The sequence below is a fragment of the Dromaius novaehollandiae genome, chromosome 4 (genome assembly GCF_036370855.1).
Source record: "Dromaius novaehollandiae isolate bDroNov1 chromosome 4, bDroNov1.hap1, whole genome shotgun sequence".
Classification (NCBI taxonomy): Eukaryota; Metazoa; Chordata; class Aves; order Casuariiformes; family Dromaiidae; genus Dromaius; species Dromaius novaehollandiae.
In genome coordinates this window covers 14,081,873-14,094,463 of record NC_088101.1, presented here as the reverse complement: position 1 = coordinate 14,094,463, position 12,591 = coordinate 14,081,873, and the positions used below count along the sequence as shown (strand labels likewise).

The following is a 12,591-nucleotide window of genomic DNA, read 5'->3' as shown; positions in this document are numbered from 1 at the left end:
ACATGATCAATATTAAGCCTTTTCAGTGTACCTTTAGAAACTGTCCAGCTTTTGTGAATGCATTGCATTTTGGTGATAAAGCAGAGCTATTTCGGGCAAAATCGAAGTGACGTGTTTTGAAAATACTTCACTCTGAGATTCTGAAATTTCACCAGTCACATGTTTGTGAAGAGAGCTTATGATTATAGAAGTATTACAGAACTTACAGAACATGAAAAAATGCCCACGATTAATTTAGAGAATATTTCCTTTTAAATATCAGGAAATGTCACGTCACCTTCCTCCTGAGGAACTATTTTGGACGTTCAAGCAGAATTACAGTTATTGAGATTTAAGATGCCAGAAAGGATAGACACTAATAATTACACAAATACAGTAGATTCAATGCCAGATTCCTGAAAACAAATTGCATCCTTAGAAGATGCAGGTGTTTTCACTCCTTTTAATTCAAGCATCTTTTTCTTCAGTGGGCTGATAGCTGTTGCCGACCTTCCACAATTAGGGAATATCATCTGAGATGACTAATCCTTTTGTAAAATCACATACTGAAAGTCACATATGATGGGAGAAAGGTGGTCCATGAAACAGTCCAAGTAGCTAGTCTAAGAGCACGGAAAATTTCTGACTGTAGACAGTTACGTCAAGATGACTGAACTTAGCAGCTATGTTTCAAATGTAGTCCTATACATAGATGTTCTTGCTGTTACATTTTAACAGGCCCAAAAGACTACACAGTGAATGCAAATACTCAGACAGGCTGCATGCAGGAAAAACAGATGCTTTTTAAATAGTTATTTTGACTGGGTACATTGTAGAACATAGATGGGAAAACAAAGCTAGGAGCACGTGTCCGGAATAAATCTTGCACCCCTGTGAGCAGGATTTGCAAGGAGTTCCCACAGCAAGAAGTGCTGATTTACACACTGAATAGGCTTGTAGGGAGAAAAGGAACTGAGTTAGGAAATATCTGTTATCCAGTGTTTCATCTTAAAACATGTTTAGAGAAGGGTGATGCTCACGATGCCAGACCCAGCCTGGGAATATCTCGCAGCATGGAAAGCATCAGGAGCCGTTTGTTTTACCAACATTACATCGCCATCTGGTGACTTGCCAGGGAGGACACCCCTGAAACATGACACTTTTCACTTGCCTTACTAAAAAGACAAGCCATCACCTCCAGATTTTACAGCGGTGGCAGTGCTAACATCAAGCCATACACAAACTCCCGCATGTGGGCATCCACACAAGCATGCACAGATGTACATCCATTCTGCTGTGGCTACAGCCAGTGGAGGGGATAAAAGCTGGTTTGAAATGTCGCTAAAATGCTGCTGGTAACTTTCCAAGAAGAATTTAAAGTATTTGGCTTGGCTTAAAGACTGAAGGATGTCTTAGGCCCTTGTTATCTGAGAGAGATCTTCCTTATGCTATGTAATCAAAACTGGTGCTGTGTTTGCTGTCCTGTCCTCCTAATTTCAGGACTTTTTCCCTCTTTTGTTCAGCCTTGAATATGGTCGTCTTTTTGTGTATCACTAAGTCCATTTCTCCCCTAAATTTCTGGGGAAAAGATTTGCTGATGAGGTGGCATGTATATAAGCAAATTATGATCTAAACACTTAGTGAAGCAGTGCTTAATGCTGAGACAAATGAGTCTCTTACTTTCATCTGTATAAAATGGTATAAAGTAAATGAATACATGAGAAATTAAGTGAATAAATGCAATATATTATACTATAGTTCAGCTCATGCAACACAGATGATGGCAAACTACACTGTCAGAGAGAGTGACACAGAGCCTATATGAATGGTAAAGATTAGCTTGAACATGCTGAATCTTTAACAAGGCAGGTGACTCATTCTAACTATCAAAAAGACTCAGGATATTTTTGATCTGTTCAGAAATAGGAAAAACTGCATAACCCAGTACTCTAGCGTGGTGAAATTAAGGAATGAGTCAAGACTTTGGAAAGTTTATATAAATCACTAGAACCAGCAAACACTGATATTGTGGAGATCTGGAAAAGAGACTAAGAACTGAAATACAACAAAAGAGTGTAATGGTTATTTCTGCTAAAGGTATCTTTTTATCTTTGAGAATTAAGGGGAAACTCTTTGAGGGGGGAGAGTTAATACCTGTTAGAAGAAATACAACTATAGCAGTAAAGTGTATTCATACCTCTACTAATGGTTTTGTCTAAGTAAAGAGTAGTACTAAAATTCCCCATGTTAATTGTACTTCATTTCGAGGACATCCACTATAGTAACCAGAAAGTCAGTACAATGAGTCTTATCAACAAGTAGTACTGTGTCTTAATAAATCAGTATAACAAAAGCTCATCTGAGCCCCAGTGAACTTAACTTATTGTGAAGTTAAATATGACTGCTAATGTTTAGCTAGAAGGATTTATTGAACGTATATCTTTGGCAAACCATCTTTGTGCTGACCTGTCTAAAGTTTCTGTAAACATCTATTAATACAATGCTCAGTGACTCATGGCTGAACAAGCTTACAATAATGGTCAGTGTTTAATATGACCCTTAGGAATTCAGAACAAAAGAAACCCCACATTTGGTCTGACTGTATAAACACAAGGCTACACCAGAAGACAGCTCCTATTGTGAATAAACAATACAGAGAAAAACACTCTTGGAAGAGTCAGTTCTAGACTTGAATGAACTAAGAAGAGACCATCATCTGTGAACGTTATTTATTTTGGCTCAGAAGAGAGCTACATCTTTTCACAGACTAGGGCACGAACAAGTCATGCTGGAGAACTAAAATCTAGTATATAAATCAAAATAATCACATATGTATCTGTGAGAGCAGAGCCATGCCTGTTCAGGAAATCTACATAGTACCATTTTCTGGTTACACATAATGCATAATTTTGCAAGTTTCTATATTATTTTGATGGCAGTTAATTAACTTAATTTTCTCTCTAAAAGTAACAGAAAGAAAAATTGTATTTCATTCCATAACCTGCAAGTCTTAAAGGCTCTCCTAGAAAGAATTCAAAATATATTGGACATAAATGCACATGGTTTGACTGATAGATAATCATAGTATTATATTTTAAAGAAGTAAAATTGCAAAACACTCTCTCCTGGAAAAAAGGACTTTTAATTATTTGCAAATATGCTGTCCAATATTTTTACTTACAAATCTGATTTTTTATAAGTAACTGGAGACTATATTTTGCTCCCTACTGAAGGAGCAGAGAAAACTGGCTTCTGCAAGACACTTTGATGATTAAAGGTAGGTGGGATGAACCCTGTCCATGATGAATGGTCAATGTTTTAAGCGGATGGATGACACAGGCTCTGAAAAGAATATTTCAGTGAGGCTTCAGGGAATTCATTTAACATCAGTGGGCCAGGTGAAGGTCACCAGCACATCATAACTTGTTCTGGGCTATGGCACTTTTGTGAAGATCTGTCCCTAAATGTGACAGAGAGTCTTTTAATAGTTGAGGCCAATCATAAAGGGGAAAAACCTCCTCCATATAGTTTACTTAGCAAAGTAATTTATTTATGCAGTTGATCATTAGACTCAGCAAAACAACATTGCCTTCCTTTATATTCAGCTTAAGCTTGCTTACTAGTTACAGCTTAGATGTTTTATATAATCCAGTGCCATTTTGTGTTCGTATGAAGACAGCACAAAGATCAGAGCCCTGAAACATGTGTGAGTTGGTCCTTAACTCTGAAACAATCTGCTGGGGTCCCACTCTATCAATGCTCCTCTCATTTCTCAGTTTTACTGACACTCAAACTGCGTGTGGAGTATATCTGCACGGAGTATATCTACACCCCACCTCATCCAAGGGAAGACACAGTGATTTCACTCAGAATGTCACTTTCTAGCCTTAACTGTAGCAGCAGTCTGTCATTTTCAGGGGGTTTGGCTGCTCAATTGCCCAATTTTGAGATTGTTCATCACGAGCCTAATAGACGGATGGCAGCAGGCTTGTGTTCTTTGGGCAGAGCTGAAAGCGCTCTCCTAGATGACTTGCTGTGCTCTGCTTTTTGTTCTCAACTTTTTCCATTTCACAGCTTTACCTTAAGAACAGTTGTTTTTTGCTCTCTTACCCTTGTGATGCCAAGGAATGAAAAAGATGTATCAAAGCCAGAACAAAGTAGCTATTCAGAGGTGAGACTAGAAAGTCCTTTTCTGTTTCTTTTTTTAATTGCCTCCTAATAATGGCTCCTACTAGGCAAAGTTTCAAAAGCAGAAACAGTAGGCCTGCACAAAAAGCAATTAGGGCTATTCTGGGAAAATACGTGCATATAAGAAAATCTGATTTTAATGGGATGAGAAACTCTTGTCATTCAAGCTATTTATAGACCAACGATTCTTTCTATTTTGCTGTCATCAGATCATTTACTAGTGCTAACATGGAGTCTCATTTTCTTTTGCAAGGACTGAATATGAATTATTGCACAAGTGTGCCATGGTGTGGCTCAGCACTTTGAACAACAAATGCAATCCTCCCTTGGGGGAACAGCGTTGCTGACAGAGGACACCTGCTGGTGGAATGACTGGCCTTCGAATCCTTTGTTAGCACAGAGATGAAGGCTATCGTTTCCTCTACGCTTGAAGCTGAATCAGTGCTTCCATGGAAAGAAAGAATCCTATCCACCTCCAGTCTCTTGCTCCTGCCTCAAACCAGCCTTGCTTTGGGCTAGCACAAGTATTTGTGCAGTCAGGTGATAGCCAGGACTGTAAGAACTGAAAAACAGCCTGGCCAAAACAACAAAAAAAAGATTTATTTTTCACTCTGCTCATTTCTGCAGTATACTCACAGAAAAACTTGTGCTAGCACAAGGAAGGACACAATTTGGGTGTGAAAATAAATGATCGGAGAAGGGCAGGACTGCTTCTTTCAATGGCTATACTTGCTTATGTAGGCTGAATCTGTTGTATGAAGTACAGCCAAAGGATAATGTATCTAAAAATGCTTGAGTCACTCTGTAGCCTAGCTTGATTCCCTCTTCTTTGGAAAATGCAGCTCAGACTGTTAAGTCTGTTAGAGAGTTAAAAAATTGGACAGCTTCCCCCATGTGGATATTTACTGTGGGAGGTAACCTTGGGTAAAGTTCAGAAAAAAAAATCAGGTGACATACATTCACTGAACACTCCGTGGATTATATTAAAGTCTTTGTCAGTTTAACCGTGCACAGAGAAAGTAATCGGATCCTTGCAAGGCAAGGCTCAGCTTTGCGAGCCAGTGCAACTGAAATGGGAGTGGGATGATACAGGTTATGCTTTGCATTTATCTTGCTGGAATATGATAGGACAGGATTACAAGGATATATCCCCATTGCAGGAGAAGGAATCAAGATACTAGGACAGTGTGCTGCTCTGATGTCAAGGACTGTGAACCATTTGCAAGACAACTGTGATCTTAACTGTGTTGTTAATGTGAAGTTAATGTAAATATAAATGAGTTGGTAACTATCCACTGGAATCATTTTTACTTCAAATGTACTGATGGATAAAAGCTTCCTTTATGTTAGCATGTAATTTATCTTGCTTAGACTACAGAAATGCATGTTTACAGACAGTTCTTTGGAATCCTCCCCAGAGTGATACCTTTAATAGGTTTCAGTCATTTCATCTGTCAGGCTTGGGAGATTACAAATATGAAAAGGAAAACAAGCTGCTAGCAAGGTGTTACTTTTTGACTTTGTTATTAGAATCAAAGGTTTCTGCTGAAGTGAATCTGTGATATTTTGTAATAATTTTGTAATGAAGCAATGAACCAAGCAAAAGTGACCAACATTAATTGGGACCCATCTAATCTGATGGTTCGGAAGAGAGAGCAGTTCACTAAGAAAGATTGCCAGGGGTATGGAGGATGTGAGACAGCTGCCTGAAATATAGCTAACTGCAATAACAGCAGCACAGCAGAGCTGTAGTGCAAGCGCTGAGTAGGCCTGTAGACATTTATAATGTAGACATTTATAATGAATTAGTCTGGGATGAAGAGATAAAGAGGGCCTTGTAAAATCACATAAGAAGCCAGAACAAACAGTTCAAAGGAAAGTATTACTTGCAAGGTGTGTAACCTTACCAGGGGAATCGAGGTCATTCTAACTCTGCAGCAAAGATGTACCTGTTTTAAGAAATGCAGTAAAATCCTTTGTGTGTGAAGCATGTCAGAAGCGTTTTGATAAGCAGCACGAAGCCTAAAAAATATATAACTTAAGCCAGTAAATAGGGACAGGACTTATGAGATCAAACCTCATTAGTCACCAAAGTGACCGAGTTACCCAGTTTATCATCACCCCCCAACTGAACCGTGGTAATTTAATGTATGGACTCTTCCAGCAAGTTTCAGTCATCAAATAAAACATGTGACCTTCACTCACCTTCAAGACAACCTGTTTAGGAGCTCTGCATAGTTGCAAAGGTAACATAAATTTAATGAGAAAGTATATATGTATTAATTTGCTACTGGCTGAAATGGTGGGTAAGGAAGACTTTCTTCCTGCTAAACATTTGGGGGGTTGTATTTTTATACATGTGGACTCTGGGATGACTTTCTACTGCCTCGTGTGAGTGAAATATGAGAAGCCAGGGAAGTGCTATGATGGTAGAAGTGTAATGAAAGAGAAAAGTCCTTCAGATGTGAGATATACATAGCTATGAACTCATACCTCATTTTTCAGCTGTTTTATGCACCATTAAGTACTTTAGCAGCCTGACATACATTCAGTCAGGCACCGATTGCATCCTCAGAGCTCTTTACAGACTTAACTTTTGGGTTGCTCCTGCCTTAATCTGAATTTCATGTAAAATATATTCGAAAAGGTGTGTTTGTTTTGTCTGTGTACATGACGAAACATAACCCTAGGAGAGACATCTTAATATCCAAAACAATGCAACAGGATATAGTGTCCTAACACACAGACTGTACCAGAGCACCAGTATTCAGCATCACAGACACTTCTTGCCAGGAATTTGGGTTTTTTTTCTGGTTGACAGTCTAATACTAGCCAAGACAAAACTTGAGAGCAGGAAAGAGTTAGACAAAGCTGTCTTTGCATTATATAATGAATTAGAACAGGCTAAGCTGGGAAAACTATAAAATGTAAAATGCTATAAAATTGCATAGAATAGGTGTGTTAATTAGGAGCTAATTATGTCGTGTGAGCAATTGACTCACAGGTGTTCTGAGTTTTAGAAAGAGACAGGGATTTACAAGGTAATGATGACAGTGTCTGTGTCTGTGATGGGCAGAAATGTGGGGTTCTATTTCCTGTTGAGGAGAATAAATGAAGCTGAACTTGTTCTCTGCCCAGTATTAAATAACCTAACCTGGCCTTTTGAGGGCAATTATAATTTGCCGTAAAGCAAGCGATGCAGCTAGCAGATTCAGTATTTAAAGGATAACCAGGGTTCATATCTGCATGGCATGAGTTGTACCATTAATTTGTGTATCATTACTGAGTGTGGTCTCTCTTGCTACTCCAGAAGTAACACAAATTGAAAGTAATATGCCTGAAGAAGAGAAATGGAAGGAATAATATTAGTTAACACCAGCATCTGAGGTTGCATAAAGAAATGAAAGTACTGAGGCTTTCTTCTTTTCTCCTGTGTGAATGCATACGTTGTTTTCATAGAGTAAGAGAAAATAACAGCACAGACTGAGGGGTTGGGCAACTGGGAATGCAAAATGTCGAACTAGAAAGTGCCTCTAGTAACTTGATGTTACAGCGGTCTACATCAAAGCTTTTTTTCATAGTAGTATTAAGCCCTATTTGAATACAACTATGGTGGTTTATCTTCATGCTCCTGTCAGAAGACTATTTTAGAATGTCAATCCTCCAGCACCAGAACTTTGAAATATCCAAGTGCTTAGGCTGCACTATCATTGTTACATTGTAGTTGTGTAAATAGGAATGAGTTACTTGGTGTATTTGTCATTGCTTGAAAAATAAAAGAGAGAAATGAGGGAAATCCTAGGCATTTTCCCTTTTCACTGTATTTTGATTATGCATTAATGGTTACAGTTGTTCTTCTAACCTTAAAATAGATAACTGGAAACAAACATACATAAAGAAACTTAAAAGGAGTTTTTAATCTTTAGGCAGTGACTAGAAGTGCCTAAAATGCTTGAGTAAGTGAAAAACAAGTAAATTAGCCCAACTTTGGATGTAGATAAATCATGTGTGTTTGACCATAAGTACGAACTAAGAGTCTTAGAAATTTATTTCCAGCTAAAAGGTATAAGTCACACATGTAAAACTAAGTCCTATTTATGTTTTGAACCAATAACAGGAGACAGATCATTTGCATTTCAAAGGCTTAGTCAGCCTCCGTCAGAGCCTTCTTATATCTTCAGACAAATTCAATTTAACACCATTATTTTCCATAAATGTGTTATTTTCCTGCACAGTTACTATGTAGAGTTTACCAGAGAAAAACCAAATGATCCGAATGTGCCTTCTGCATGAAGGTGCTCTCTGAATATAGATGGGAAAAGTGGGCATTTTCCTCACAGTGTATGTTCAGTTGCTGTACTTTTCCAGGAACTCCTGTAAGTTTCTTGTTTAATACACACTCAAATACATGTCATGCAGAGCAAAGAAAGCCATCTTAAGTATTCTGGGAATCTGCCTTGAGGAGCAATTGCAAAAGCTTTGACCATCTGTAGACAGGGAGAGGGTTCCTAGACAGAGATGGATGGAAGCGGATTGGCACTGTGAAGAAAAATAGGCTGATGCCAGCAGCCATTTCACACTGATCAGCTTGAAAATTGCATGTACATTTGATTTCAATCATATTTGTCTGCTTTCTCTTTTCATATATTAAAATGTAGTAATAATATTCTATTTGCTATTTATCTTAGTAAAAGGGAGAAGAAAGCTCGCAGTAGGGGGATACAAAAGAGGATATTAGGAGATCACAGAATAATGATAAAGTAAAAACTGCTGCTGCTCAGGCTGATATCGACTATGCAAAGGAAATGAGAACAAAGCATTGTGGAGAGAAAAAGAAAAGAAGAAATGGGCAGTGTTGTAGAAAGAATGGGATTAAGTTAAGCACAGTTTGCCTCAGTTTTCATTGAAGATTGCAGCTGAAGGTAGCCTGCCCTATAGAAATAGTTGGACACGGAAACTAGATGGAGAAGGTGGCCCTAAAGGTAAAAGAACACCCAGTGCTCAGCTAGGGGAGCAGGATATTCTCCATCCCAGAACTCTGACTCAAGGTGACGAAGTTTTTTTTTTCTTTTTTTTTAATGAATTCCAAATTGAGGTGCCATAAATACCATGACCACAGAATAACAAATGCAACAACTTATCTAAGAATTTCTTTTTAAGTCAGTTGTGCAAATATCTTCTGACCTTAGGATGCACAAACTTCTGAAAACTGACAGAGGAAAATACAGATATTGTGTGGTGACAGATAGCAGACTGAAGCAAACTAACCTCTAGACACATGCTTGGTATGACAGATGATTATGTTTTTAAGACACCGAAAGTAGAAGAGTTTTGATGTAACTAAACTTCAGCACAGTATCTGAGTATGTTACTGCCAGAAAAAATTTATTACTTAAACCAAAGAAGACCTGACTTAATAGAAAAATTATAAAGTGGGTAAAAAGCTGCTCAAAGGACAATCTGGAGACAGCTGACTGGGGGGAGGTAACAAGGGACAGGCGTTGGGCTGATCTTTCCTAATACTTGTACAAAAATTCAGGAATGTATTAGTGAAATGTGCTCATACACTGTGAGACCAAAAATTTGTACAGGAGAAACTTAAATAATTTTAAGCATTGCAGAAATAGCAATTGAATTAAATGTACTAGTACCACTTGTGTGGGCACGAATTTAGGGACTGAGAGCAAGAAATTCTGATGGAGGCATAGTATTTGTCAGCTGGAAATAAGAGACTAGAAAGACCTGTGTGTTGATCACAGAAGGGCTGTGAACTGCCAAAAGTTAGGTGGCGTGCAAAAGGCAAATGTAATCTCAGGATGTATCAAGTCAGGTATTTCCAGCAGAGGAAAAGAAAGAGAATGCCATTCTCAAGAGTCAGGAGAGGGGCTTCATCTAAAATGCTCTGTACAGACAACACAGAAAGACAGTCATACTAGAAGAGGTGCTACAAAGCGCTGCTATAACAGACAGGGGAGCAGAGGGAATACCAGCAAAATTCTTACCATAGGAGATTTGTGAATTATTTCATTTTGCTGAGCCCATTAAATAGGAACCCTGTCTACAGATATCACAAAGGATGATATCAGCAAAAAAAGAATCACATTAAAAGATGATGTTGGCTAAAGGGCAAACATGTTGAAGTGCAGTTCCGTACATCTTTGCATAACTGAGGAAGAAACTAGCTTAAGTGTCTGAAGATGGAGCTTGATAGTCATAAAAAATTTATCTTGTGCTTGCTTGCTAAGGGAGGGAACTTCATGACATCTTACGTTCTTATGTGAAAGTGTCATCCGAATGCTTAGTATGGTCTTTGAACATAAGAACTCTCTCTGCTTGAGTTATTCATAAACTCATCTCAATTCTCTAGCTGTGTTCCAGAAGTATAAATAGAGAGTGTACACAAGTGATTATCTATAGAAGGGATGATCTTGAAATTATTATATCTCCAGCCAATTGTATTTCCTTTCCTTGATTGTACTTGTGTTTGTTTAGATTATGAACTGATTATTCCTCTGTATTTGACACCGTCTCATGCACTGTATTTGTCTATTCCAGCTGCTTATCATACATAGGCACTCCTCTAGTAAAGAGAACACGTAACTGGAGAAGTTCTGCATCTGCTCCAGTAATCCCACTGACTGGCCACATACATTACAGTTTAGAGAAACCATACAGTTCAAGAGAACTCACTGACTGAGTCCAGAGTGAATCCCATACAAAACTGAGAGTCATTAAGGAAGCTCAGAGCCATTTTTGGAGCTCCCTGGAGAAGCTGGGGAAGGAGAGCAGCCTCTGCCTCATGGCAAGTGAGGCAGAGGTGATGCTGAAAACAGAGGAGCCTGGCACTGTCATGAGAATATCAAGGTGGGCACATTGCAGGGTCCAAAACCCAGCAGTTGAAGAGGGCTCTGACTGAGCTGCTTAGCTACTGGTATCTTTGTAGCATTGCTGTCCTTTGCAAACTGAGGCATGCATCCCTCCATGTGTTGTCACTTTTCACACATTGCTACAAAACACGATGCTGGTTTGACAGGCAGGAGGTTTCTAGTAAAGCCCCTGGTTGCCTGAACAAAGCTATTCTAGTGAATGGCAAATAAACAGCTAGAATATTACAAAGAAAAGATAGAATAAAGCTACTGCCAATAAGTTTTAAGAAGTGTAAAAATGAGGAAAGACTGGCTGTTAATTTCATTTAAATGACTACTCTTATTTCTATTCTAATCATCTATTCTAATTCCATGTAATCACAATATTGCGTTGATTAGCTCACTGAAATGTAATCTGATTAGTGGTTCACAAGGTTGCATGTAATGTAACTGATTATGCTAGTGCACAGCATCTCTGAGTTGTTGGTTCTGTATTGTTGCTCCTCTTAATGAATTGTCTGTGCATAAAAATTCACTGAATAAAACTGATTATCTAGCTCATTGTGCTTTGTTCCAGTGTTCTGCACACTCTGGTCATTTTTCCTGTATTTGAAGTTGTATGTAAAGCTTCTATTGCTAACTCAAGCCAGCAAAATGCTTATAGAATATGTTTTTTCTATGTCATCATCTATTTGCAGTCTTCATTAAAAAAAAATTCTTCCCATGAATACTAGCATAGCTTGTTTTTACACTCGCAGTCCATTGGTAACTCCTTTTAGTGAAGACTGCCTGACTTGATTAGTAGCTCTACAGCTCTATTTACAGGAGAAAATTACAGCTGCAAGACAGCCTTTGCAGTGGTTCCAGTTTCATTCAATAATAGATTAGTTCTTAAATTAATCCCTATTAAGACAAGTAATTGTTTATAAGGAGCCACTTTAATAGCAATGCTAAGGTTTTCACTCTGGTTTTGTCGGTGTATTGAAAGTCATTCTGCTGTAAAAGATTACACTTCCATCTGGGGACTTGTGCGAAGGGAAAAGGAAGGTCACTCTTTGCAAATGGACAACAAAAGCATTTTGTGCCGCAATTGCTGTCGTAATACAAGAGTTAAAAGCCAGGACAATGGATCTAGGGCCGGTCAGAAAAAAGAAAACATGGAATGAAGAAACAATTTTAGCCTGGTTGTAAAGAGCTTACGACCCCATTGAAACCACTGAAATTACACCAAGGCTGAATTGACTCATACTGTCTTTAAAGAAATAAGATATATCTTGAAAGAAGAAAAAGTGTAAGTATTTACTATAACCTATTGGAAGTGCATTAGCTGAACAGTGACATCTTTAGCCATCCCTCTCTTCAGCATTTAATACCACAGGAAGAACTAGCTAAGAAAGTAAAGTTTATTTATCTCACTGCTGTCCTCCTCACTACCTGTATATTTCACTTTCCTGTCTCAGGCAAAGAGGTGCTTTCCTCTGCCCTGTCCAGAAAAGGCTCAGCTTTGCTGGCCTCTGTGAGGTGGGATTAGATTTATGAACCTAGTGTTCATAAGTTG

General features: G+C 38.4%; 1 long non-coding RNA gene across 4 annotated transcripts in view; it reads left to right on the top strand.

Moving 5' to 3' along the window:
• The window catches only part of LOC112983829 (uncharacterized), a 38,226-nt gene extending 26,637 nt beyond the window's left edge, over positions 1-11,589 (top strand). For all 4 annotated transcript variants that reach the window (XR_010388883.1, XR_003259352.2, XR_010388881.1 and 1 more), the window contains one exon: positions 4,421-11,589. This is a non-coding gene — a long non-coding RNA (uncharacterized LOC112983829). The remainder of the gene's footprint in view (positions 1-4,420) is intronic.
• The last annotated feature ends 1,002 nt before the right edge of the window (positions 11,590-12,591 follow it).